The sequence below is a fragment of the Zingiber officinale genome, chromosome 9A, assembly GCF_018446385.1.
Source record: "Zingiber officinale cultivar Zhangliang chromosome 9A, Zo_v1.1, whole genome shotgun sequence".
In the NCBI taxonomy this organism is placed as follows: Eukaryota; Viridiplantae; Streptophyta; class Magnoliopsida; order Zingiberales; family Zingiberaceae; genus Zingiber; species Zingiber officinale.
The window spans coordinates 93,565,030-93,577,100 of NC_056002.1; the positions used below are offsets into that span (position 1 = coordinate 93,565,030).

The following is a 12,071-nucleotide window of genomic DNA, read 5'->3' on the forward strand; positions in this document are numbered from 1 at the left end:
AGGCTACAAACCTATCGGCCTAAAGTGGGTGTTCAAACTGAAGAAAGATTCAACGGGGAAAGTCATTAAGCATAAAGCAAGATTAATGGCTAAAGGCTATGTACAAAGACAAGGGATAGACTTTGAAGAGGTGTTTGCACCTGTCGCTAGACTTGATAGTGTTTGAGTCATTCTTGCGTTTGCGGCAAATCAAAGTTGGGAGGTACACCATCTAGATGTGAAGTCTGCTTCTTAACGGAGAGTTAAAATAAGAAATATATGTCACTCAACCGGAAGGGTTTAAGGTGTTGGTGCAGCAGGGCCGACAAGAGTAGAGGGGTGAATTGCCTGCAATAAGAAAATACCCTCCTCGTTCTTTCAACTCCAAAATAGCAAAAATAAAATAAAAACAAAATAATAGAAAGGAAAGAAAGAAGACTCAGGGTTTTGACTTGGTTACAACCAGATGGTTGTTAATCCAAGGCGGTTGGACAACTCCACTAGAAATGTCTCCTTCACTGTAGGCGGAGAAGCCTTTTTACACACTAAGAAAGCTCAGATGTTGCTAGGAATTGAATACAGAGTTGAATGAATAATTTCCTAGCTCAAGGAGTCATTATATAGCTCCTGAAAATCCTATCTTGAGTCTTGAGGGTGCCTCCAAAGGGGTTGAAGGCTTCTCCAAGGGGATAAGCAGATAAAACTTTATCCGCTCGCCAACGGCCAGTTTGACTCAGTTGAGGGTGCCTCCAAGGACATTGAGGGTGCCCTCAATGTTGTTGAGGGCGCCCTCACTATGATGAGGGCGGAGGCGCCTCAATAATTGTTGAGGGCGCCTCCAGTTGTTTTTCCAGCACTTCTTCACCTTCAATTTAACTTCTGAAGTCCTGATAGCTTGGGTGATTGTGGCTAATCGAAATAGGGCTCACCCGAACATAATTTTTGGCCTTCTCCTCGAACAAGCTTCCGCACCGAATTCTCGACCCTTAAACTTCGCGAAGGTTCTTCTCGTCCACCGGTGTACTCTTCCGCAGCTCTTTCGTCCTTCGGATGCACTGAGCTTGTCGGCTCCCTTCCCGTGTTGTCCTTCTCGCTAGCTATGTCTTCCGCTCGACTTCCTGCGCTCCTAATCTCCTACACACTTAGACAAAAGGATCAAAACCAAACAGGACCTAACCTAACTTGGTTGATTACATCAAAATAATCACAGGGTCCAACAATCAACTCCTTTTTTATGTGCATCAACCCAAATTCAAGTTAGGGTAAAAACAGACAAGTAGTAATTTTAAGAAATTATTAAACTAACATTTTAAGCATAAAGATTGCAATAATAGAATTTGCAGCACTAAGTAAAATTAAATTAAAAGAAAATTAAAAAAATATTAACTCCCCCTAAACTTGTACCTATCTCTCCCCCTTTGATCACAGTAAAAATTGAGGTAGAAAATTTTTCAAAATAAATTCTAAGTTAAGAACAACTCTAACTTGTAGGCAAGTTAAACAAAATATTTTTGCGAAATTTCCAAAAATGTTAAAAAAAACTTGTTAAAATATTATCTAATTTCTATTTTCATGCTTTATCAGTAAGTTAAATAAATATTTTATTTCATTTATTTTGGCTTCCAACCAGTGGTGAGGCACCAGACCTTCTTGGTTATTGGAGCAACAATCACTTTTTTAAACAAAGCCTTATAAAGAAATTAACTGTTTAATTTTTCTTGCTGAAAGCGCTAACTTACAAAAATTTAATCTAGAAAAGATTTTGGAACTCAGTATAGGTTTCTTCCTACTGGATTAATCAAAAACTTAGGGGGTACATATCCTTTAGGTATTCTTCTAAGTTGACCTTGGTGATGTTTAATATACCAATTTAATTTATCATAAATTCTAAGTTTTGATTTTTGAAATTTATTTAAGCATGCATGATCATTTTTCAATTTTTAAATTTTTCAATTTAAATTTTTTATTTTTCATTCTCTAATTTTAGATTATCGTACATTTCTAGAGGACATGTCTTTGCTAAGTTTAATTTTAACTCATTATTTTCTTTTTCTAATTTAACTAAATCTTTAGTAAGCACTTTAATGAACTGAAAGGACTACTTGAGAGTTAGAGCACGCACCTTACTTACCTCAATTTCTGATGCTCCCTCTTCATCGTAACTTTCTTCTTCTGATGATCCTCCCCCTTCATCTATGCTCATTTCTGAGCTAGTCTCATCTTCTTCTTGGTGGATTGCTGTTTGAGTGAGTCCAGCGTAGGCTTCGACTTCAGATTCGGAGGATGATGATTCATCCCATGTAGTCTTCAGACTCTTGCGTTTAAAGGGTGTCGGTCTTTGAGACTTCTCTTTGTCCTTTTTCTTTATTTTTGGGTAGTCATCCTTAATGTGCCCTTCTTCATTGCAATTATAGCAATGGACCGTCCTTTTGTTGCGTTGATGTTTTCTCAACTGCGATCTAAATTTATTAGTCTTAATAAACTTATTTAACTTTCTTACCAATAACACCGCTTCAGTTTCGTCGATTGACGCTTCAGAGTCGAGATCATCTATCTCGGCTTATAGGGCAACAATGAGATTTGACTTCTCTATTTGTTTAGGTTCTGCAATTCGAGATTCGTGAAATTCGAATGTAGAAAATAAATTTTCTAATGTACTTACCTCAAAGTCCTTAGAGATGTAGTATGCATCTACTAAGGACACTCATTCTGAAGTTCTTGGAAAGACGTTGAGCGCATACCAGATCGAGTCTCGGTTTGTTACTGATTCTCTGAGGTTGTTCAGTTGAGTTATTAGCTTCTTGATTCTTGCTTGGAGTTACACTACCTTCTCGCCATTGTTCATCCGGAGATTTGTAAGCTGAGTCCAGAGGATGTCGCACCTTGCTAATTTCGGTTCTGAAGTGCCTTCGTGGAGTTCTAGGAATTTTTCCCAGATGTCTTTGGCGGAGTCGTAGCTTTTGATCCGACTTACCTCCTAGGGCGGCAGAACGCTGAGCAGATGGAACTCTGTGTTTCCGTTGGAGATAAAATTAGCTTGTTCCTTTTTTGTCTAGTTGTATTCTTCCTTATCTTTAGGGACTGCAAAATCATATTTCATAATTAAAAGGATATCAAATTCTGTTTTGAAGAATACCTCCATTCAGCGGTTCCATGTAGCAAAGTCTCCGTCGAATTTTGGGGGATGAATACTTGCGCTGGCCATCGTCTTGATCTTAATGCTTCAGTCGGTGATCAGTCCTTCTGAAGCGATCTGACTCTGATACCACTTGTTGGTGTAGCGGAGCCGACAAGAGGGGAGGGTTGAATTTCCTGCAATAAGAAAATACCCTCCTCGTTCTTTCAACTCTAAAATAGCAACAATAAAATAAAAACAAAATAACATAAAGGAAAGAAAGAAGACTCAAGGTTTGGACTTGGTTACAACCTAGGTGGTTGTTAATCCAAGGCGGTTGAACAACTCCACTAGAAATGTCTCCTTCACTGTAGGCGGAGAAGCCTTTTTACACACTAAGAAAACTCAGATGCTACTAGGAATTGAATAAAGAGTTGAATGAATAATTTTCTAGCTCCAGGGATCATTATATAGCTCCTGGAAATCCTACCTCGAGTCTTGAGGGCGCCTCCAAAGGGGTTGAGGGCGCCTCCAAGGGGATAAGCTGATAAAACTTTATCTGCTCGGCAACGGGCAGTTTGATTCAGATGAGGGTGCCTCCAAGAACATTGAGGGTGCCCTCTATGTTGTTCAGGGTGCCCTCACACTGATGAGGGTGGAGGCACCTTAACTGTTGTTGAGGGTGCCTCCATCAGTTTTACCAGCACTTCTTCACCTTCAATTTAACTTCCAAAGTCCCAATAGCTTAGGTGATTGCGGACAATCGAAATAGGACTCACTCAAACTCAATTTTCGACCTTCTCCTCGAGCAAGCTTCCACCCTGTCTTCTCATATCTCGAACATCGCACACGTTCTTCTTATCCACCGGTGTACTCTTCCGCAGCTTTTTCGTCCTTCTGATGCACCGAGCCCATCGGCTCCCTTCCCGTGTCGTCCTTCTTGCTAGCTGCGTCTTCCGCTCGACTTCCTGCGCTCCTAAGTTCCTGCACACTTAGACACAGGGATCAAAACCAAACAAGATCTAATCTAACTTGGTTGGTCATATCAAAATAATCATAGGGTCCAACATGAGGTACAAAATCAGAAACACAAGGTGTACAGGTTGTCCAAAGCCCTCTATGGACTGTGGCAAGCTCCACGAGCTTGGAACATGCGACTGAACAGGAGTCTAGAAGAGCTTGGTTTCAAAAAATATACTCAAGAACATGCAGTGTACAAGAGGTGAAGGAGAAGCGAGTATATTTGTTGGAGTGTATGTCGACGATCATGACAGGAAGTATTACAGAAGAAATCAACAAATTTAAACAACAAATGATGACAAAATTTGAGATGAGTAATTTGGGTCTTCTCTCCTACTACTTGGGAATTGAAGTAGAACAATAGAAGAACTGAATTTTACTTAGGCAATCAACTTATGCCAAGAAAATCCTGTCTCAATTCAAGATGGAAGATTGTAATGCCACAAAGCATCGGATGGAACCCAAGACACAGTTGCATAAAGACTTGGAAGGGACTCCAGTTAACACCACGGAGTACAAGCACATCATTGGTTGTCTGAGATATTTGCTACACACACGGCCTGACCTATCATATACATGGAGAGGCCTACAATCATGCATCACAAGGTGGTCAAATAGATTCTCGGGTATTTGAAAGGTACAATTCACTTTGGACTTGTTTACATGAAGGGACCCGAGGAAATTGGTATATTCGACTACTCGGACAGTGATCTAGCCGGCAATCTAGATGGGAGGAAAAGCACAAGTGGAATGACTTTCTATTTTAATGAAAGTTTGGTGTCCTGGAATTCACAGAAGCATAAGACAATGGCACTTTCATCTTGTGAGGCAGTTCATGGCAGCCACAACTTCAGCCTGTCATGCTTTGTAGTTAAGGAGCCTTGCCAGCGAATTAACCGGTGTAGAGCCAAAGCTGGTAACTCTGTTTGTTGACAACAAATCTGCCATAGCTCTCATGAAGAATCTGATATTTCATGGTCATAGCAAGCATATAGATACAAGGTTCCATTTTATTAGAGAATGTATTGAGAAGAAACAGATTGTGGTTGAGTTCGTTAATACCGGAGAACAGCGAGCCGATGTATTAACTAAAGCATTGCCAGGAGTGAAGTTAGCTGTCATGCAAAAACAACTCAGCGCCCGTGATTTAGAGCTATGTCAGGATTAAGAGAGGTAATGTGAGCCTATTAATCCAGACATGATAAGTAGTGGTCACGTTTTCTTTTCCTTACATCAGTGATGATAAGATTTCCTATTTTCATGGGATAAATTAGTGGAATTAGTCTTTTCTTTTTTTTTCATGAGTTAATTTTGTGGTGTATTTAAAGAGTCCTAGAGATGTGTAGTGCATCATTCATTCAATCATCTTTCCTATGTAAGAAAGTATTCTTGTAGTTATTTTCCTCCTTGCTCTATTCATTTTTTCACACAGTGTGTGTACGTGTCTTTGGGTGTGATACCAACAGTTTCTAAGCCAACACTCTCGATACAATAATTTTTCGATTGCTGTTACCCCCCCCCCCCCCCCCAAGCGACTTCCTCTTCCCCGATCCAACTTATGACATGGTCCCAAAATTCCTACAATACATCTTAGAAGCAATATATCTCATTGTGCCTCTTGCAGCAATTATTGTCACAATACTAATATCCCTTGAGCAAAGTTTTGCTAGTCCAAAGTCTGAAATCTTTGGATTTAAATCATAATCCAATAGAATGTTATGTGGCTTAATATCGAAATGCAAAATACGTTGTTCACATCTTGATGTAAATACTCAATGCCTCGAGCAATGCCTATTGCAATGTTCGACAATTTCTCCATGCTTAATGGTTTCTTGCTTCCTTTTTCTTGTCTTGAGAAAATCTACTTCTCCAAGGACTCATTTGGCATAAACTCATAGACGAGAGCACGAGTTGATCGTTCTAAGCAAAATCCCAATAAACGAGTAATGTTAATATGATGAATCCTTCCAATGGTTGCCACTTCATTTGTGAATTCTTGGCCCTCCCCTTTTGAACTTTCGAGCATCTTAACTGCTACCTGAATATCATTTGGTAGCTCCCCTTTGTACACACTTCCATATCCATCTTAGCCCCAATTTATTCTTGAACCTCATTGTGATCTTTTTAATATCAAAAAAAGAGTATCGAGCTGGTTTTCCATCACCATATATTACAAGAAATTGTTCTAACTTGATACGAATTTCTTGATGGAGCTGTGCTTCTGCAGTGGACACCGAGCCCATTCATTGCCTTCTACCTTGATTCTAACCGAATAAGTGTCGAATTTGATGATCTTGCAATTAAGGCCCCGGTGAAATTTGATTAAGGGAGGAGAGGGTAGGTGAAAAGCTTCCCACTCCAGTTGGGACTTAAAAGATGAAGCATGCAAAGCAACTTGTCTGTGGAAGTAAGGTCAACAATGACTGGTCTCATAATTAATTTAGATTTAATTTTCCACACGCATTGTCTTTATCATTTGGACATTTGTGCTGCTGGTAAAACCCTGGAAGCTTTTACGGACTATGATTTTCAAATGGTAAATGCCACCTTGCAAGTTGAATCTTCTTCTAAAATAATATATGACAATTTATCAAAAGGCATAGTTAGATTTTAAATTTATAAAAGATATATACTGCTTTAACATTTATTAAATGACGCATTTTTTCATAGTGATCTTCTTATTCTATACTCCTGACAAATTTAACTAATTTTCTTTTTCTTTTTTTTATTATTTCTCTCTCTTCTCTTTCCTACTATGCATGCAATATGTCTTCTCTTTCCTGTCTTCTTTTTTTATCTTCTCATTGTTTTTCTTTTTTTTTTTCAATATTTTTTCTCAAACATGTTATAAGAGATCAAACTAACATTGGACTTGATATCTCACCATATCAGGCCCAATGTGGGTCTGATATGGAGAGATATCAGGCCTAACAACAGGGGAAAAAAAAAAAAGATTTAAATTTTTCAACACCTTTGGTCTATAACCAGAAATGTCGAAAATAACAATAGAGAATATATTTAGACTCCTTGCAATTTTAAAAATCTACAGCACCTGAAATGATTGCAATCTGAGGTCTCTAAGTCGATCAGTAGTTTTTGACCGAAACCCACTGATGGACCTAGAGAGCTCCGATTGCACTCATTTCAGTTCCTGTGGATTTCTAAAATTACAAGGAGTCCAAATATGCTCTTTATATTATTTTCGACATTCCTAGTTGTGGACCAGAGGTTTTGAAAAACTTAAATCTCTCTTTCTTTCTTTTTTCTTTTTCTTTTCTTTTTTTTTTTTATTAGGCCTGATATGAGAAGATATCAGGCTCAACGTGAGCTTGATATGGAAGATATCAGGCCTAATAATAAAAATAAAATAAAATAAAAAAGAAAGAAAGAGCTATTTAGGTTTTTCAAAACCTCTAGTCTACCAATAGGAATGCCAAAAATAATAATGAAGAGCATATTTGAACTCATTTCAATTTTATAAATCCATAGGACCTGAAATGACTGCAATCTGAGTTCTCTTGGTCGATCAGTGGATTTTGATCAAAATTCACTAATGGACCTAGAGACCTCCGATTACACCCATTTCAGTTTGTGGATTTTTAATACTGCAAAGAGCTAAAATATGCTATCTATTATTTATTTCAACTTCTAAAAGATGTTAAAATATAATAAGAAAGAATCAGTAAAACAATCCCCATACATTTTAGGTTTTTCAAAACCTCTGGTCCACCACTAGAAATGCCAAAAATAACAATGGAGAGCATATTTGAACTCCTTGCAACATTAAAAATTCAAAGAAACTGAAATGGGTACAATCAGAGCTCTCTTGGTCTAAATCTCTCTTTCTCTCTCTCTCTTTTTTTTTTTTTTTTTGTTATTAGGCCTGATATGAAGACATATCAGGTCCACGTTGGCCCTGAAATCTCTTCATATCAAGTTCAATGTGGGTCTGATATCTCCTCATATCAGGCTCAACGTGGGCCTGATATGGGAGATATCAGGCCTAATAACAAAAAAAAAAAAGAGATTTAGGTTTTTCAAAACCTCTAGTCCACCACTAGGAATGTCAAAAATAATAATGGAGAGCATATTTGAACTCATTTCAATTTTAGAAATCCATAGGACCTGAAATGACTGCAATCTGAGGTCTCTAAGTCGATTAGTGGGTTTTGGTCAAAACCTACTGATGGACTTAGAGAGTTCCAATTGCACCCATTTCAGTTTCTGTGAAATTCTAATGTTGTAAGGAGTTAAAATATGCTATCTATTATTTATTTCAACTTCTAAAAGATGTTAAAATATAATAAGAAAGAATCAGCAAAACAATCCTCATACATTTTAGGTTTTTCAAAATCATTAGTCCACCACTAGGAATGCCAAAAATAACAATGGAGAGCATATTTGAACTCCTTGCAAGATTAGAAATCCACAAAAATCAAAATGGGTGCAATCAGAGCTCTTTAGGTCCATCAGTGGATTTTGGATTGTACCTATTTCAGTTTCTGTGGATTTCTAAAATTGCAAGGAGTCCAAATATGCTCTTCATTATTATTTTCAACATTCCTTGCAAGATTAGAAATCCACGGAAATCGAAATGGGTGCAATCGGAGCTCTCTAAGTCCATCAGTGGATTTTGGATTGCACCTATTTCAGTTTTTGTGAATTTCTAAAATTGCAAGGAGTCCAAATATGCTCTTCATTATTATTTTCAACATTCCTAGTGGTGGACCAGAGGTTTTGAAAAACCTAAATCTCTCTTTCTTTTTTTTTCTTTTTTTTGTGATTAGGCCTAATATGAAGAGATATCAGGCTCACGTTGGGTCTAATATCTCTTCATATCAAGCCCATGTGGGCCTGATATCTCCCCACATCAGGCCCAACGTGGGCATGATATGGGAGATATCAGACCTAATAACAAAAAAAAAAGAAAATAAATAAATAAAAAAAAGAGAGATTTAAGTTTTTCAAAACATTTGGTCCACCACTAAAAATATCAAAAATAATAATGGAGAGCATATTTGGACTTCTTCCAATTTTAGAAATCTATAGGATATGAAATGACTGCAATCTGAGATCTCTAGGTAGATCAGTGGATTTCGGTCAAAATCCACTGATGGACCTAGAGAACTTCGATTGCACTCATTACAATTCCTGTCCGCAATCAACATTCACTAAAGTCGTTTCCGACTACAAGTCAACGTTGGCTGACAAGTCAACGTGACAGCTTCTGTGCTCCGCTACTCTTCCTCCTCCTGTCCCAGGCTGCGGTTACAGCTACGGGGCAGATGCAGCAGCAGCAACAACAGCAACAGCAGTGGAGACAAGAAGCTTGTGCTCCCTTCTCTTGTGGTCTGTTCCACGACATCAGACACCCATTTCGTCGAACAACTGATCCGCCTCAGTGCGGGGATCGGAGGTACGAGCTCACCTGCGACGGCAACAAATCAACATCTCCATCGGCTCCACACACTACTTGATCACTCAACTATCTTACAAAAACGGCACGATCCGCTTGGTGGATCCGAAGTTTGCAAGTGGAAGCTGTGGCCTCCCTTCCCAATCTTTGTCACCCTCCGATCTTTCAAGCTCTGGCTTCGACCATTACCAAAATGGTTGGTGGGCAAGTTTCATGAGTTGTACGAGAAGAATCGAGGGCCAGGGTTTGTATCAGCCCGTTCCTTGCTTGAGCAGCAGCAGCAACAACAACACTTTTGTCATACCTTTATCCATCATGTCATTTTGTGTTGACGATTCCAATGATAGATGCCGAATCCTCAACGAGGGATGCATTCCACATTCTACAAGAGGGATTTCGTTTTCCATTTTGGACCGAGAGGGAACCCACATTATTCAGCCGATGTATGAGTGTATGAATGCCTTGTCGTTCTGAATTTGCTTAGAAGGCGAAAACAGACCCCTTTCGTAGCCGCACAACATTTAAATTTAAGCCCTTTAGTTTTTTTTCCCTTTGCTAAAACAGATCTGCAAAAAACATGTCTTCCATTATGAATGTTGGATAAACTATAGAAAAATCTGTAAATTGCCCAAAAAATCCCCTTCTTGGATTAATTTTTCATTTTCAAATTGCATGCCGCTGTCTGACTCGATTTTTAAACTAATCTCATGCAGACAGTTATTTGAAAAACTAAGAAGCAAACACATCCTCACGAAAGTTTTCTCCCTCGCCGTCAGTGAGACAAACTTTGCATCTTGCATAGCAGAGGACAATTACGAAAACATTTTGACTAATCGATTAACAATTGCCGTGGTGGTATTCATCCATATTGTACAGCTCTTAGCAGGAACGCATGATCCTCTTATTAGCTGTTAGCCTCCATCCAATCCAATCCATGTATTGGAAATTAACTCTCGTTTTTCTTCATGCAGTTTTATTGATTCTGGGCCTAATTGTCCTTGCGCCTATGGTAGTTTGGTTTTTGCTTTGTTACAAACTATGGAACAGGCGAGTCTCAGTTGACCTTATAGAGAAGTTTCTTCGGCGCCAGCAAATGCTGATGCCGACCAGATATGCCTACTCTGAACTCATAGCCATCACAAGGCATTTTAGAGAGAAGCTCGGCCAAGGAGGCTTTGGCTCAGTCTTCAAAGGGGAACTTCTAGGGGGTCGTTTTGTTGCTGTTAAAATGTTAGTCAACTCCAAATGCAATGGCGATGACTTCATCAACGAAGTTTCTACGATAGGTAGGATTCATCATGTGAATGTCGTGCGGCTAGTTGGATACTGCTCCGACGGATCAAAGAGAGCATCGGTTTACGAGTACATGCCTAATGGCTCACTTGACAAGTATATTTTTACTCCCCATGGAACCGATGATCACTTTTTCACCTCAGAAAAACTCATTCAAATAGCAATTGGCATTGCACGGGGTATTGATTACTTACATCAAGGATGTGATATGCAGATTTTACACTTTGATATCAAGCCTCATAATATAATAATTTCACTCCCAAAATCTCTGACTTTGGACTTGCAAAATTGTACCCAAGACTAATGCTCTAGTATCTATTAGTGCTGCAAGGGGGACAATAGGCTATATTGCACCAGAGTTAGTATCTCGAAGCTTTGGAAAAATCTCTTCCAAATCAGATGTTTACAGATTCGGGATGTTACTAATTGAAATGGCCGGAAGGCGAAGAAATGTAGATCATCTTATAGGGAATTCAAGCCGAGTTTAGTATCCATCATGGATTTATGAAAAGTTCACTCAACCGCAAGAGGTCAAAATTGATAATGAGTTTGAGATACAAAACTTAGAGAAAAAACTTGCAATAATTGGATTGTGGTGTATTCAACTAAGGCCATTTGATAGGCCAACCATGACAAAAGTTATTGACATGTTAGAAGTTGACGATGTTGATAGTCTTCCAATTCCACCAAAACCCTTCTTTTGCTCTGGAGATTCAGCTGCAATAACAAAACCTAATTTAGGTTCAGTTGCTAGTAGTGAATTATCTATGGTTTCAGAGTGACTGTAATGTCATATTTTGTTTACGCATGTTATATTGTTATTTCTTGGTATCGATGGTATGCTTGACGAAATAGTAATATGAAAAATAACTAAGTATCGATGGACTTTCTATGTATATATATTATTTTATTGAGTGATGTAACTTGAATTGTAGTAGGTATTTACAATGTTTTGATAATTGTTATTGTGGATTGTATTATAGGTAGACATGAAATGTATACTATATCTTTGCAAATAAAAATATATTCTTTATTTTTAAAATCAATCTCCGAGTTGAAAATCATCACAAATGACTTTTATCGTTAGAGTTTGATAGAAAAATTACCATAGATAGTTTACAATAATAAGCAAGGTGGAACTAGAGCCGTCAATTTGGGTTGGGCCCGTCGGATTGGCCCGCCCCACCAAACAATTTAAGCGGGTTGGGTTGGAATTTTATCAACCCAAGTCCACCGTGGGCCAACCCG

The 12,071-nt window shown here is 38.4% G+C and overlaps 2 pseudogenes; one reads left to right on the forward strand and one right to left on the reverse strand.

The window, feature by feature from the left end:
• Positions 1-5,670: 5,670 nt before the first annotated feature.
• On the reverse strand, positions 5,671-6,357 carry LOC122019331 (annotated as a pseudogene).
• A 3,042-nt stretch (positions 6,358-9,399) lies between these two features.
• On the forward strand, positions 9,400-11,605 carry LOC122019332 (annotated as a pseudogene).
• Positions 11,606-12,071: the final 466 nt, after the last annotated feature.